Here is a 16,269-nt window from a genome sequence, read left to right on the forward strand (position 1 = left end):
CCAATATGGGCCAATCAAAGATCTACTTGTTGCATTCCACAGCAGCAGATAATCAACGTTTACATTTTGTTCCTGAGGCTTCTTAGCTTCTCAGGAAGAAAAATCTTAAAGAAAATATTTTCCATAAAAGATGTCTGTGACAGAGAAGTCATTTAATAAGTGCCAAATTTGGAAGCGATGAAGACTAGACCAGAAAATGATGGTGTCAGCCCCTGTGCCAGTCCTTCAAAGGTCTCTTAGGTCCATGTGTGTGGAAAAAAACCCTTCAAAACAGTTATTATTTTTTTTTCCAAGGGAAAAATTATCAGGAAGACTACCTGGTTGGGTTTTTTATAGTTTTTTTTCCTCCTCCAGGTAACAGAGACTTTGGTCCTCCAGATGTATAAACCTGGGCTCCAGTAATCCCCTGGACCAGAGGTGACCCTGGAGGCATCAGGAGCATCGCTCCCTTCATTCTGGCTCAATGCTAACAAATCCTCTGGGCTCAAACACACTCTGTTCAGTGTAATGGCTGGGGCGGGTGTGTCCAAGGGACAATTAAGCTGCATTTTCAAATTAATCACATTCCGACTGGGAGGAAGGAGCAGCATAATCTGAACATTACCTAATTAAAAGGTGATATGGGGAGAGAAAACTCCAGAACACAAGTCATTGAGGGGATACATAACATTTGAGACAACTTTTGAGAAGAGCAAATTTTCTCTGGGAAAAAGGTGTCTCATCAAGTAATATTTGCTTAGTTGTGTAACTTAGGGACCCAACTTCATCTCTTCATTGGAAAAACAGCTCCTTCCAAACATGTTTTCCTACAGCCTCTGTTTTCTGAGCATTCTGAACATACTGATCTCAAAGAAATGTCAAATAGGTTTAATTTCCTAGCATGTAATAAAGTACCTGAAAGGAGGTTGCAGGAAGGTGGGAGTCAGTCTCTTCTCTCAGGTAAGAAGTGGAAACAGCCTTAAGTTGCATCACAGGAGGTTTAAATTGGATATTCAGAAAAATTTCTTTTCTGAAAGGATGGTCAGATATTGGACCAGACTGCCCAGGGCTGTGGTGGAACCCTCATCTTGGAAGTGTTTGAAGGACACATGGATGTGGCACTTGGGGACAGGGTTTAGTGCTGGATATGGTGTTGGATTAACCATTGGACTCACTGATCTCAGAGGTCTCCTCCAACCCCAGTGTTTCTATGATTCTAAACCTCTCACTCTGGCAAATTTCATTTTCAAGGAGTGCTTCAGTCTTCCAGTCAGGCCTGAGAATCTTCATCTCTTCCCAGCCTATTTTACGGAATAATTTGTGACATCCAGCTGTACCTTGCTGAGCAGTAAAGCTCCTCACCCACAACTAAACCCTTCCTGAGGTGGGTACAGGTGAGACTGTTAGCAAAGGACTTGTGCACCTTCATCTGCATCAGGAGAATATGAGAAATATCCACTTGTCCTCCAGAGGCCTGGTAAATGTGCCCAATATCACAAGAGGCTCTTTTATCTTGGGCATCTGATGGATGGAGAAAGAATAAAGGAAATGATGAAAGAATTTGGGCTTTGAGGATCATCTCACCCAAATCTTTGCCATGGGTAGGGACCATCTCCACTGGACCAGGGTGCTCCAACCTGATCTAAGACACTTCCAGGGATCCAGGGGCAGCTGCAGCTTCTCTGGACACCTGTGCCAGGGCCTCACCACCCTCATTGTGAAAAACATCATCCCTAAAATCAGGGAATTAACCCTGCAGCCAACAGCTGTGACACACAGCAAATGGAAGCTGGGCTGTCCCTGAGCCCCTGGGATTTGTCACAGAGGGTTTTGCCTGTCTGGTTCCTGGCAGTTTCAAGCTGTGCTCGTTATCTCCACCTGGCCATGTCCCTGAGCTGCACATCACGAGCCTGTGCAGATGGGTGTGAGCAAGGGCAGAAAAATGATGGCACAGAAATGGCAGACAGCTTTGGTTTGTGGTTCTGATGTGGTTTTTTTTTTCCTTTTTTACATCACTCATGAGCAGTACCAGCATTTACTTGCTGTGTTTAGAGGTCCAGTGATGTAAGGGTGACGTCTGGAAGGAATCAAAGACATCATTCCCATTAAAGCAATAAGGGAAGGTTTTTCCAAATATAATAAATATTAAAATACTGCAACTGTCGATCCTAACTGGCAGCAGGCAGCCTTAAAAATCTATTAAACGAGATTAAGGATGTGGAAAGCATTTCAGTTCATAAGCCAACAAATAAAAGGTCTTGAAGAGGGAGGGTTGGAAAGCTCCTCTCCTCTCACTGATGATAAATGTGGTCATGATTTCAAACAGTGCAGAGGTATCCCCAGCCTCACACAAAGGGATGGATTAGGGAGGCAGCTCAGGGCTGCAATACAAAATGCAGACTCCTGACTTGTAAACAAAGTTGTTTTCACATGGCCAAACCTTCTTTCAATCACCACTGCAGATATCTCATGAGCCAGCAGTTCTGGGTCTATCTTCCCCTGGCAGATAATGAGGTTAATTGACAGCTGCAGCATCCTGATAAGAGCTGATGGAAGATGAAATGCAGGCCCAGAGACAGATGGAACAAGATAATTCTAATGACCAGCATTAACAGTGACGCTGGCCATTATTAAATCTGTGCTTTCATGGAAAGAGGGAGGAAGAGTTACTTCTAAATGTGGTTTCTTTCCCAGCAAATAATCAAATAACAGCAAATGAGGCACTTGAATCCAAGAGGGCCAGTGCAATGGTTCCTTGTAATTTGGAGAGTTTAACACCTGAGAATTAGGAATGGAGGAAGAGTGTGTGTATGTCTGCATTTTGACAAGCAGTTATTAAAAAAAGGTTGCAGAGAGAGAGAAGATTCATTGTAATGCTCTTTGTCTGTCTGCGCAAGAAAAAAAGAGTGGGAGTGGTTATTGACTGTGTGAAGAGGAGAATAATGTGTTATTTTTGCTCTCTATACTGTTCCTGTGGAATTCATCCAGGAAAACTGTGCGTCCTTGTATGCTGCTTCTGACAAAAAATAAAAATTACTAAAGATACAGAATATGTTTAGCACTATTCGTCTGCAAAACTGGCATTTGCTGCTGAACAGGTCAGACCCAGCTCATTTTATAGTCAGTGGGAAGGAACAGGCCCTTTTCAGGTGTGAAGGTATTTCAGATATTTATTTTAGAGTGTATATATAAATCGTGTCCTGGTTTCCACTGACTCTTTTCACTGGCTCGTCACTGGCTGCCAAGAGTCAAGAGGGAATACCTCCTGTAGAGATATTTCTATTGAAAAAAATTCATATTCAGTTGTATCAATCATGGTGTGAAAGACAAATGGAAGGAAAAAAAAGGCCACTTTGGTTATCACAACATGACTTAGATCAGATTGATAATGGTCAGATAATATATGAATAGAATATCTTGGAAGGAAATAAGGCCTCCTGATAAACTCCATAACCTAATTGCAAAATACAGAGGAGGAGTGGCTGGAAGTTGAAGCCAGATTAGTTCACATTAGAAATAAAGCATGTTTTTAGTACTCAGTAAACAATTTCAAGTTGAGTTATAAGTTCTTCCTTTCTGATGATGCCGTCAAATAAACACGGAATGTCTTTCTGAAGGAGATGCTTCAGCCAGGAAAAATCAGTGAGCACAGGCCCAGTGTGGGTTGAATGCCAGAGAATTACAGAATTATTAATTTTTGAGAAGACCACTAAGATTGTTGAGGCTGGGCATGAACCTAACAGTGCCAGGCCCATCACGGAGCTGTGTCCCCAAGGGCCACATCCACACCTTCCTCAAATCCCTGCAGGGATTGCCACTGAACTGATGCCTTTTGCAGGCTGACCTAGAGCAGAGACTGGACAGAGTTAAAGAATAAAGCAGGGATTTATTCAAAGGCCTCCATGGATGCACCTTGGGCAGCACAAGAGCCCAGCCAGGGCTGCACCCAAGATGAACCAAAATGGCCCCAAAATGCACGAGCGCTCCCGGGGTCTCTGCCTTGGATCAGTTCTGCTCCATTTGCACCTTGCAGTTCATTGTCCCATTCCAGCTTTAGCCCAGGCAGTCCCACCCTGCTTGTTTTTCTCTCTCCAGCCCACGGTGTTTGTGCTCTGGGGCTGAGATTGGGATCATTTGTCCTTGGTGCCCAGCTGGAGCAGGAATTGTTTTATCTCCCTGCTCTGTGCACAGAGCTCACCGTGCCCTGATGTGAAGCTCAGACCCACCCAGTGAAGCAGTACAGAGCCTGAAAAATATAAAAGCTGAAGCTTAAGGCATCACCACTATTGCCCTGAGCAGCCTCTTCCAATGCATGACAACTCTTTCCAGGGAGAAATTTTTCCTAATATTCAAACTGAATCTCTCCTGGTGCAACTTGGGGCCATTTGCATTTGTTTTATCACTTTTTCCCTGGGAGCAGGGCCTGACCCATCCCTGGCTGCCTCCTCCTGTCTGGGAGTTGTGCAGAGCTAGAAGGTTCCCCCTGAGCTCCTTTTTCTGTGTCCTTCTCCTGTAGTCAAGGTTAAAAGTCAGAGCTTTACATTTCTTCTTTATCTCCAACTTTGCCAAATACTGTTGCCTGAAATGAAGATGACTGAGTTGTTGTTCCCACCTTTTGCTTTTTCCCATTCTTCTTCTCTCTTTCTTTACACGGCGTATAACAGAAATGGGTCAGGTCATTTTCCTTATTCATAGAAAATACCTTTTCGTCATTTACAATATGTTGTCTTGAGTAGTTGTTTTATTTTTTATTTGTTTTTATTTTTGGGTTTGGGGATTCTTTTAACATATATATTAAACCGTGGGATGTAACAATGCTCAGAAGAAACTAAAAGCAGATAAAAAACTTTATAGTGTAGGTTTAGAGAGAAGTGAATATCTTCACTTCAGCAGGCTCCTATTCTTTACATAGTTCAGAGATCACACATTTTAAGAGGACAATACAATACTTGAAAATATGTGTATTTGGCAGATTTAGTGGTTGCTACAAGATCTAGCAAAACTTTAGGGATTGTTGTGCTGATTCGGACCAGACGCTCAGTGAAGTGTCTTCACTGAGTCTGGGGTAGAATCTCATATTCTGCATTTTCCCTGAACTTCAGGGAAGGAATTTTGGTACTGCTCACAACTAAAATTGCCTATTTATCCTCAGAGGCTGCAGAGATCCACAAAATATCTTTGACTAATTCAAACACCCAGTTTGGGTAAAGCCCATTCCACTTATACACATCTCCAAGTCTCAGCAAACATCTACTTCTTCTCCCCTCTGTCACTGGCTGGTGTTGTTAAATCTCCTCTAAGCTGCCGTAAATCATTAATTAGGAAAACAGCCTTGCGTCTGACAAGACTGGTTCTGCCATTTTGTCAAACCCATTAACCTTGTTAGAGGTATGTGTGTGTTCTGTCCCATTATCCAGCAAACTCTAACATCAAGATAAACAAGATTATCTGTTCCTTGCCTGCAGGAATATTTTACAGCCTTTTGTACTGCTGAGTGTTTCCTAAAACTCCTGTGAAAACAAGAAATGCAGATTTTGGCTGCCTCTGCCTGGTCCCTCCATTCCCATGACACTGCTGTTTTAGGACTGTATGATGGAAACAGTAGAACACAGAGAAAACCTTATTTGAAGATTATTTAATTTCTACACAAGTTATTGGTCAATAATAAATATCAGCAGCAAGGGTCATGATCCTCAGCTGACCAGACTAACAAAGTATTTGCAGGTTTCTGTGAAAAGAACATTTATAGCAAGATAATGAGATACTCTGGATCCTTACAAGAACTTCTTTCCAAGCCCAAGAGAGATCACAGGGGAAGGTCACTGTAAATCTTTGTGAATCTTCATCACTTCTGGGTGATGGCCTCCATGTGTGAATTTTGGAGATCAAGTTAACTCTTTTTCTTCAAAAACCAAACTTTTCATTCCCTTTGCAGGATAAATTGATGGATCTTAAGACCTTACTGTCCCAAGGTTTGGATTTATAGTTATGACCATATAACAAGATCTCTGGCTCATATTATTTCTCCTCTCCTTTTCTTCTTCTGTTTTTCCCTGGTCTAAAAAAAAAAATAATTTTGGTCATACCTTTAACAGAGTATTTTCAGTTTATCAGACATCTTTCTGTCATGCAAAGTTCATACTATGGCTGTCAACACCATTTCGCTCTAAAAGGAAAATTTACCTGAAAATATTTTCTGTTTAGGATTCTATGCTTAAAAAAGTGACTTTTCAACCAGAGAAGGTTGTAAACCTCATCCAGAAGTGAGTGGTTTTATTCAGTCCATGCTGGGCACAACATTTTTATTGGGAACCAACAGCTGCAGATTAGATATCAAATCAAACGAGCTGGAAGTTTGTTGGAAGGAAATGGCTTTTGTGGTTTCATATTTGTTCATTAAAATGCCAATAACTTGACAGCACAGTGCTTAGTTATGGTCAGCACTCCAGACACCCCTGTGCTCTATAAATAACAATAATACTGCCAACTTCTTCACATGCACAGGAAGTTTTTATTGTCATCATCTTGGTTCCTGTCTCTACCTTTTGGCAGGTTGTTGCTGCTTTCCCTTGAAGAACTTCCTCTTACTTCTGTCTTCTTATCAAACTCAAGTCTTGTTTTGGAGGAAAATAAGATTTTCAAAAGGTTTGTCTAATACACAGAGCCCTTGAGCACACCCTCTTTAAATATAGTTTTCCAGTCTGCCCTAATTTTGAATTTTTAACTTCTCCATATTTTTGTTTTTATTTTTTTTTCTTAATCCATTCTGATCAGGCTCTTTATTAGACTAACAAACAATTTTTCTAAAAGTTTAATACCTTTAACACGCATTAAATTCCCAGAACTTTGTTCCTAATGCAAGATTCCAATGGTTGTTCAGCACCCTGGGTTATTTGGGTGTACATCCCCATGGAACTGGGGATCATCATCATCATCACCACAATTTAAAAATAAAAAAAATAATATCATGACTCTTCTTGAAATAATTGAAGGATAAAGAATGAAAATCCAACTGTTGTTTGGTAGAATTTATAGAGTCCTTGAGTAGAAGTGAATTTCACTGTTGTCTATGGGTTTTTTTGTGCTTATCAGGGAACCTTGTTGAAATTGCTACGGAGAGTTTGATTTAATCTTCCTGGGAGGTTTTCCTAAGGTGTTCACTAAAGTAAATATCAGTATTGTAAGATGTTGCTTGCAAGTATTTTCTTGTAATGCACTTAATATCTCATTCCCATGACAAGCAAATGACTCAGTGTGTTATAAAAATATGAAATTATTATCTAGAAAGACAAAGAAACAAATAATTCCCCTCTCCCCCCATTTTATGGACAAAAAAAGAATGTTTCTAGGAAGGAAATGGAAGATGGTTAGAATAGTACCACTGACTAATTTTTCACCAAAAATTCATTCCATTATTTGGATGAAAAAGTTTTTCCAATAGACAATAAAACTACCAGCTCTTCCAACATATTAATCACATTTGTCATTGTTAATTTTTCAGCTCATTTTCATTTAGGGAATGGAATAAAGTCATGTCTTGAACGAGAAGCAATTTTTTTGTCTCTTCTGACAAAACAGGAATTTTATTCCAATGCTGTGGGGACTGATTAAAAACACAGCCAGGAATGGGAATGAATGATTCCATGTGGGTAAGATTTATCCTGCCAGACTCTAGGGGAAAAATCCATTTATTTGCCTTTTTGGAAGTGCCTGTTGGCATTGGGGATGCTCACCTGTTGTGGGTACCAGGCATCCACAGAGGGCTGGCAAACCTGGCAGGATGTGGAGGAATTTTATGCCCTTCTGGAGCACAGCTGTGAAGCTGACAGGGCAAGAAATTTGGTTTAGGAATAAGAACCCTATCCTAGGTTTGGTGCCCACCCCAGAGTGAAATTTCTATAAGTGTTAATTTTTACTGAGCTGGATCCTGCTGATCCCCAACTTCCAACTATGCAAACCATCATCTGAAGGTGATGGAGCAGATTCCTCTTTAGCTCTGGCCCTTTCAGTCTGCAGCTTTGGCACAGAGGATGGGGCCACTTCATCTGAGAATTCTTCACCTCAGGGTGGCAATTTTCTGGTGTGAAATAAATGTAATGTTCTCCAAAGTTTCTCTTTCCCTTCATATCAGAAAAGATATTGTTGTTGCTTTCTCCACTGTGTTCCAAGCCAAAAAGGGGAGCTTTTGTAGAGTTAAAGGATTATTTAGGTTGGAAGGGACCTATAAAATCACTGAGTTCAAATGTTAGCCCAGCACTGCCAGGCCCACCACTAAACCCTGTCCCCAATTTGCACATCCACACATCTTTTAAGTCCCTCCAGGGATGGTGACTTCATCACCTCCATGGGCAGCCTGTTCCAATGTCTGACCACTCTTTCTGTGAAGAAATATTTCCTAAAATCCAATCTAAACCTCCTCTGGTGCAACTTGAGATCATTTCCTCTCTGTTCTGTCCCTTGTTACCTGGGGGAAAAAAATCAATCCCACATCATTACATCTTCCTTTTGGGAGGATGAGGAACTCCCTTTCCAGGCTGAGCTGCACTTCATGACTTTGTTTTGGGTCTCCAACAGGCTTTGAGGGCTACATGCCAGCTGGGACTAGAAAATTCCACAGAATCCTCCAATCTTCATCAACAACAGCATCCACAACCCATGCTGGTTCTGAATAAATACTTGGGCCATGCAAGGTGAGTTAAGCATCAGGCCACACTGAGAGACAAAGCCACTTGTCACCATGAGCTGTTTTCTGTCAGGCACAGATCTGGCTGCTCAGTAGGGACTAAAGAGAAGAGCAAAATTAGCTTTTGTTGTGCTGTGTGCAATGTCAATCCATTTTCCATGCCCCACGGTGGTGACCTGGAGTTTTGCTGCACACAATTTTTTTTGTTCCATCTGGCTTGTTTGAAGGCTGGGAGGGGAAAAATGTGACTGGATGGGAGGGTTGGAGTGGATACATGCAGTCCTAAGTGTTTTCAATGGAGCATTAATTGAAATGTTGTAGATGCTGTTTGCCTCAGCTGTAGCTGTTCATAATAATTGGGTTGATGGATTCAGAGAGGAACAAAAAAAAAATGTCTCTCTTCTCAGAGAGGAGGACATTTAAGCACTGGGTTGGGGATCTGGGAGTGTAGTAAAACCCTGCTCCTGGTAAATTGGACATGTGCAAGTGCTGCAGCTGTCTGGGATGAATCCAGCAGGGAGCTGGCTGACAAAATACTGCCACTTCTCATCTTCATTGAGAGTTTGCTGTGTTAAAGAGGTGTCTTAAGTGTAAATACAATTTTTAAAAAACCAAAGAGAGTTTAGAGAGCTGTGTGGCACTTGCCTTATCACAGTCCCTAAGAATGAAGCAAACCCTCACATGATCACTGCACAAGGAGAAGTTCTGCCTCATGTCCAGGAGGAATTTCCTGGGATCATTCCAGCCCATTCCTCTGGTGCCCCACAGGGCAGGGTCTGGTCCCTGCAGACAGGGACACATAAGGATGGGCCCCTCTCAGTCATCTCTTCTTGAGGCTGAGCAGCCCCATCTGTCTCAGCCTTTGCTATCACTGAGATGCTCCATCTCCTTCATCACCTTCACAGTCCTCCTCTGCACCTGCTCAAGGAGCTCCACAGTTCTAGTTCACCCCTCTCCTCCTGGGAAATGCTTGTTTCTCCAAGTTCTCCTTTCTTAAAACATTCCCATACTACAAACCCAGCTGTGATGGGAAGAAACACAGCCTGGCCACCTGATTTATGCTGTCTTAGACTGGATAATGCAGCACTGAGGGAATCCATTTCTGTTTCTCATTTTTCTTGATTTCCTTCTCCTTGACCTCACTCTTTTGAAGATTTTGAGTGTTTTATAATTAACTACCCCTTGCCTCCAGTCTGCCAGACTTCCTTCAGCAACTCAGGATGATGCCTTGAGAAGGCTGACCTAGAACAGAGACTGGACAGAGCTAAAGAATAAAACAGGGATTTATTAAAAGCCTCAATGGATGCACCTTGGGCAGCACAAGAGCCCAGCCAGGGCTGCACCCAAGATGAACACACTAAAACAGCACAGAATCTGAAAATATAAAAGCTGAAACCTGAGGCATCAAGAAGACATGAGGGATTCTCAAGGGTCTTTTGCTTGATCTGTCAAGCTCGTGAATTTGGATGGAAACATGGATGGAAAGGTGGGAGCTGAGAAATGAGCACATCCCATTCTCTGAGGAGTGCCCATGACACACACAAAATCTGAGCTGATGAACCCCCTTAACAGCTGAGCAGCGACTATGGGAGATGTGTCCAGCCCTAATTCCAGGAAATTCAAAGTAAAATGGGGCATTTTGGTCCTAATGTGGCCGATTTGGGCTGCACATCACTGGAGTGACAGCAAGCACAGCCAGCTGTGCCACAGAAGGTGGAAACTTCTCCAGCCACAGACACTTGGGATGCTCTGGCCTCAAAGCAGATGATCCACCATCCCTGTACATGCAATTTCACCCTGGGCAAAGCTCCATCTCAGCAGATGTTTTATTTAATTTGCCACTGCCATGACCACAACCATACAAGCACAGTTAATTGCTGTTCCTGGTAAAATTGTTGCCCCCTCCAACCTTTACCTGATCTGTGACTCGTGTCCCCACTCGTGTCCCCAGCCAGGTCACCACACTGCCAGCTGGACAGGAAATCCCAGGAGCAAACTTTTTGGGGGAAATCTGGTAAACTCAACTTGAAATAGTGTCTTGGTCAAAAGTGTTTGCTCCAGTGACGTTGTGGTCACCACTGAGCCCTGTCCCCAAATGCCACATCATTTAAATACCCTCAAGGATGGCAACTCCCTTGGCACCTGTTTCATCACTTCACAACCATTTCCATTAAGAATTGTTTCCTAATATACAATCTAAACCCCACCAGGCCCAAACTGAAGCCATTTCCTCTTGTCCTATCACTTTTTCCTTGGGATTACTTGGTATGAAATCCCTCACACGTATAAATAAATAATAAAACATCCAAAGAAAATTAAACCTTCTATTTTGCTTCTTGATTTCTACAGAGACTTCAAAACACATTTTAAAGCAGTTCTGTGGCAATCAGGAAAAGGGGAAACTTATTTTCCTTTTCAATTTTAGTTCATTTTTTTCTCTCTTCATATTGACACAGGAACTGGCACTTTAAGGAGACAAATAAATATAATTTGGGCATTCCTTTAAATTTACTTATTCATATTACAGGATAAATTTTTATTATTTATAAGGTGTCTAGGTAAAATCACAACCTGGAGATGCCTTTTTTCTTTCAGTGATTACAGAGGGAGCTGAGGAAGGTGGCCTGGATACTTCTGTGGTGCTCAGTGAAATGAATTTCACTGTCCTTTCTAAGATTTATAATAAATAACACAACAACTGCGGACACTCCAGTTTCCTCACCTATGGCAAGCAGTATTTTTTCCATCATTGTCATTCTGGTGAAATGTTAAAATGATATTTTTAAATTTTTTTATTAGACCTTTCATGTCTAATAAATGTTTGGCAGCAGCATTATAACCTACCCCTTCCAGACTGTATCAGAAAATAAACTGGATTAAAACCATTCCATACTGACAGAGGATTATCCTTAGTTTTCTTGGTTATTTGAACAAGAAGTCCACATTTAAATTTCAAGTTAATATTTTAGGATTTATTTAAGAGCTTTTATTTTCCCAGAGTCTACTGAGTTATAGATTTCTAGTAGCAAGGATAAGTAAGAAAACATTTATTTGCTCAGGCTGACATTGGTGTCATACCTTTTGAATTAAACAGGACAAGGGATGCTCAAAAACTCTGAAAAGGAGAGCAGACTGTACCTCTGCTGCTGCAGTCATGGATCTGCTTCTGCTTCTGCTGCTGATTTTTCAGCTGAAATAACAACTCTTTGTTTCAGAATTTTCATTGGTTGCTGTGGAAATAATGATGAGTCCCGGGAAAGGGAGAAGGGAAAAAAAAAAAAAAAAAAGCAATTCTAGGTAGGAATCTGGAAAAGAAAGAGAAAAATTCCCAGAGCCAGAGTGACAGAGAGAAATTCCCAGAGTAACACAGGTTTGTGTATAGATTTTTTCATTATTAAAAAAAAAAAAAAAGAGAAAAAATGGGGGAAAAAGGAGAAGCAAATAGAAGGTTCTGGGCTAAAAAGCTTATTTTGGGTATCTATGTAATAAAAAAAGGAGATAAGATCTATCACAAAGGATTTACTTTTAGTATTCATAGGCACCTGAATAAAATAGACATTTCTGCCTGAGCTGCTCCCATGGGGCTCCTTGGGAAGGTCTGATCAATTCAGTCAATGGACAGTGAGATCCAATCCTCTCATCCTCAATTAGACATCCAGTCTAGGTGACAAAAGCCATGCTGGAAAACTGCCTGGGTTTGTCCAATGATGGCCAAGGAAGCCCTGGGGCATTAAATTCCCACTCACATCTGCTCCTCAGGCATCCAAGGAGAGGGGAGGAAAATCCCACCAGGGGAAAGAGATCAGGGCCAGCCAATTAACACTTTATAAAACAGGGTTATCAGTGCCACCTTGTTGGAGCCCTGGGAGCTCCAAATTACTGAGAATTTCAGATTTCTGTGCTGCCAGGCACTGACCCCCAAGAGAACACTGCACTGACCTGAGGCCGTGGAGAAGCTTCCAGAATGGAATGATAGAACTGGGATTGTGGGTGTGGAGTTTGGATAGAAGTGTGTGATATCACAGGGTGGGAAACTCAGAGTTTAAGGGTTTAGAATGTAGTAATGGACATAAAGCAAGATGGAGGTTTTAGGGCAGAGGCTGGTCCTTCTTCTTCTTCTTCTTTTTCTTTTTCTTCTTCTTCTTCTTCTTCCTTTGTTCTTTTTCTTCTTGTTCTTCTTGTTGTTCTTGTTCTTGTTCTTGTTCTTGTTCTTCTCCTTCTTCTCGTTCTTCTTCTCCTTCTCCTTCTCCTTCTTCACCTTCTTCTCCATGGGTTTGGGTGGTTTTCTGCAATTGGATAAAAAAGTCCCCATTGCAGCCATGGGTGGTTGGTTATTGAGTTAAAAGTAAAAATAATATAGGTATCATTTCTTATTTGGACAGTTTTTCCTCACAAGACCTTGTAAAGATAGATACAAGGCCATTTTGTAGCTTGTTAGTTAAATGCTGTAGAACTCATGTTTAGTAAGGCTGTGATATAGATAAGAATTAATAACATCTGAGTCTGAATACGAAATACTGTCTCAAGTGCTTTAATCCCAACCCTAACCAGGCAGAGAAAGAAGATAAAGATGTGATACAACCTCTCCTCATGCCTTGTGTTTCATGGAATCCCAGAATGGTTGGGTTGGAAGGGACCATCCAGTTCCACTCCTTGCCATGGGCAGGGACACCTTCCACTGGACCAGGCTGCTCCAAGCCCTGGCAAAGGTTGCTGAAAAAGTGACCAGAATATGACACTGCCATGAAATTACCTTAATTAGAATGCTGCAACACACAGAAATTCACCCAAGGATGTAATTGTTTCATTCCAAGACATTTGGGCTTTTAGTGCTAAGCTCCAGATCAAACCTCAGCTGCTCAGGAAAGGGAAAGGAGGATTCTTCTCTCCTCTGACAGAACTGTCTCCTCCTCCTTCTCTCCCTCATAAAAGGATATTTTGACCTTTTCTTCTTGAATCAGGCTTTGTGATTTATTTTTCTCGGATTTATATTCGCATTTTACAAGCTTCTCCTATGGAATATTTGTCTTTCTTGCAAAAGCAAAATTAAAACCAATAATTTGGGTGTATTATACATCAATTAGCAAATGCTTCTGCAATTTCCCAACTCTTTATCAACCCAGCTGCCCTTTGCAGGATAAGGAGCTGGGAATTTTGAGGAAAACTTATTGATAACAGAGTTACAGGAAAAAAGGTCAGGACCTTTTTGAACAATTGAAACTGTGCTACATTTCTCAGCTTCACATTTCGTGCACTTTTGTCTGAAATATTTGATTCTGAGAATTCCAGCACACACAAAGCTGATCAGACTGGGTAAAACTCTGAACTATTTTCATCTTCCAGCAGAGAGTGTGTTCTGGTTTTTTTTATCAACCATTTGTTTCACCATGGGGATTTATTTGATATGTATTAGCTGGATTCTTCTGAAGTTATTAGGCTTTTTCACAGAAACAATGAGCAATTTGTAAAAGTAATTCCCTGGTGTCCTTGGTCAAGCCTAAAGTGTTGTATCAGGAAGAAAAACCTGACACATTAACCTTTGTTGCCTTAAATGTTTGCAAAAAAAGAGGGTTTAATAAGCTGTGAAAGAACATATTTAATTTAAAAAAATAAAAAAAGAGCCAAGGCAACAAGAGACCACAAACTTCTGCAGGAAGAAGAAGAAATCAGGGCAGGACAAATTCTCAGAGTAAATTGGTGAGATTCCAGTAAAGTCAGTGGTGCTGGGTCAAATTAATCTGAGTTGTGGATGTGGACTGAAGAGGATAAGTATGTGAGAGCACTGCTGAATCAAAGGCAGATGAAAACACTGCTGAACTGAACTAAGTATTCCCACTGCCCTCCAGAATAGAGAAGGAAAAGAAAATCAGGTCATGTTTCAGCTGTCTTTCCACAGCTTCCAAAATAATCACGGTTTACTCCTAATACTGCTGTAATTTAGCACTATGCACTGCTTTATTTACACACACAGCACCATTTTAATCCACATTTTCCTCTTCTTTCCATTCTCCCAAATTAAATTACAGCCTTGATGGCTCTGGGTAATGCACAATGAAAATACTCTCCTTGAGCTATGATTCTAAATCCCCAAATGGATTTGTATGAATAAACTGCTGAGGTATCATTCCTCTGTCATTTGATATATTAAAAATTAGGATGCATTTTTCCCTCCATGCTGCTCTGAAGCAGGAAATAATTTTCATTTTCCTTTGCTGTACCACAATCAAAGTTTGTAGGCAGCAGTTTAGCTTAATCATACTTATGCAATTACTGTCAGAGCCTGACATTTTCCTTTCACCTTTACTATTCCCAGGAGATTAAGCTATCAACCCTTCAAGATCATTACAGTTGTTTACATGCAGGTGGCAAAAGGAGTCTCAAACAGCAGGAAATCTTTATCTCTGGCTATGGCATGAACCAAACTCTTTGTATTTTGGGTGTCACGGAAATAATTTCTGAAAAATAGTTTTGCTAGGATTTTTTCCTCCTGAGAAGCTGAGAGGCCTCAGAAACAAAATGTAAACAATGGTTATCTGCTGCTGTGGAATGCAACAGGTGCATCTGTGATTGGGCCCATGTGGTTGTTTCTAATTAATGGCCAATCACAGTCAGCTGGCTCAGACTCTCTGGTCAGTCACAAGATTTTATTATCATTCCATTCCATTCCATTCCATTCCATTCCATTCCATTCCATTCCATTCCATTATTTTTCTATTGCTTGCTAGCCTTCTGATGAAATCCTTTTCTCTATTCTTCTAGTATAGCTTTAATATATAATTTTCTTTTAATATAATATATATCATAAAATAATAAATCAAGCCTTCTGAAACATGGAGTCAAGACTCTCATCTCTTCCCTCATCCTGGGACCCCTGCGAACACCACCACATTTGGGGATTTTTTTTATTTAGTGGAATGGAATGGAAGCCATGTCCACACCTGAGAAATGGACTAAACAGGGAAACACAACCATTTTTTGAGACAGCAGTGCAGGAATTCTAATGGAATGGCTGTTCAACAGACATTGGGAATGATGGGAACCACCCATCTGATAAACCTTTCCATTTTTCTTCTCTTCTTAAACCAACCTACCAAGGTCGACATGTTTGCTGCACTGAGAGGAAACTCTGCAGGAGGAGGAGGAAGGAGCAGCAGACGTGTCTGACAGGTTTTGATTCTCCACTCCATTTTGTTTTAATTTTTTTATTTTTTATGCCAGTTAAACAGAGCCTCCTGCAGGTGTTCCTGCCCCTGGGGAGGCTGCTCAGAGCAGCTGCTTTGGGCTGCCCAGCACCGGGGCTGTGTGAGCTCTGAAATGTCAGAGCTCACACAGCAGCAGCTGTTTCTGCAGGGCTCCCGTGGCTGAAAGGAGTTGGCAGAGATTTAAAAAACCTGTCTGGCTTCTCAGCCATCCCCTCCCTTGGCCTTTAGGAAGCAGCTCTGGCTCAGGTGGGGTGTTCTTGCAGGTGCACTCACTCTAGACAGTCCCTGGACTTCTCCTCATATTTATTGGCCTGTAAGTAGAGCCACAGCATCAAAATACAGATTTTTTTGGGGGATGGAAGGGACCTCAAACACCACCCAGTTCCCACCTCCTGCTCTGGGCAA

Source organism: Melozone crissalis, unplaced genomic scaffold, assembly GCF_028551555.1.
Source record: "Melozone crissalis strain CALT ecotype California unplaced genomic scaffold, PUWL_Pcris_2 ptg000016l_1, whole genome shotgun sequence".
In the NCBI taxonomy this organism is placed as follows: Eukaryota; Metazoa; Chordata; class Aves; order Passeriformes; family Passerellidae; genus Melozone; species Melozone crissalis.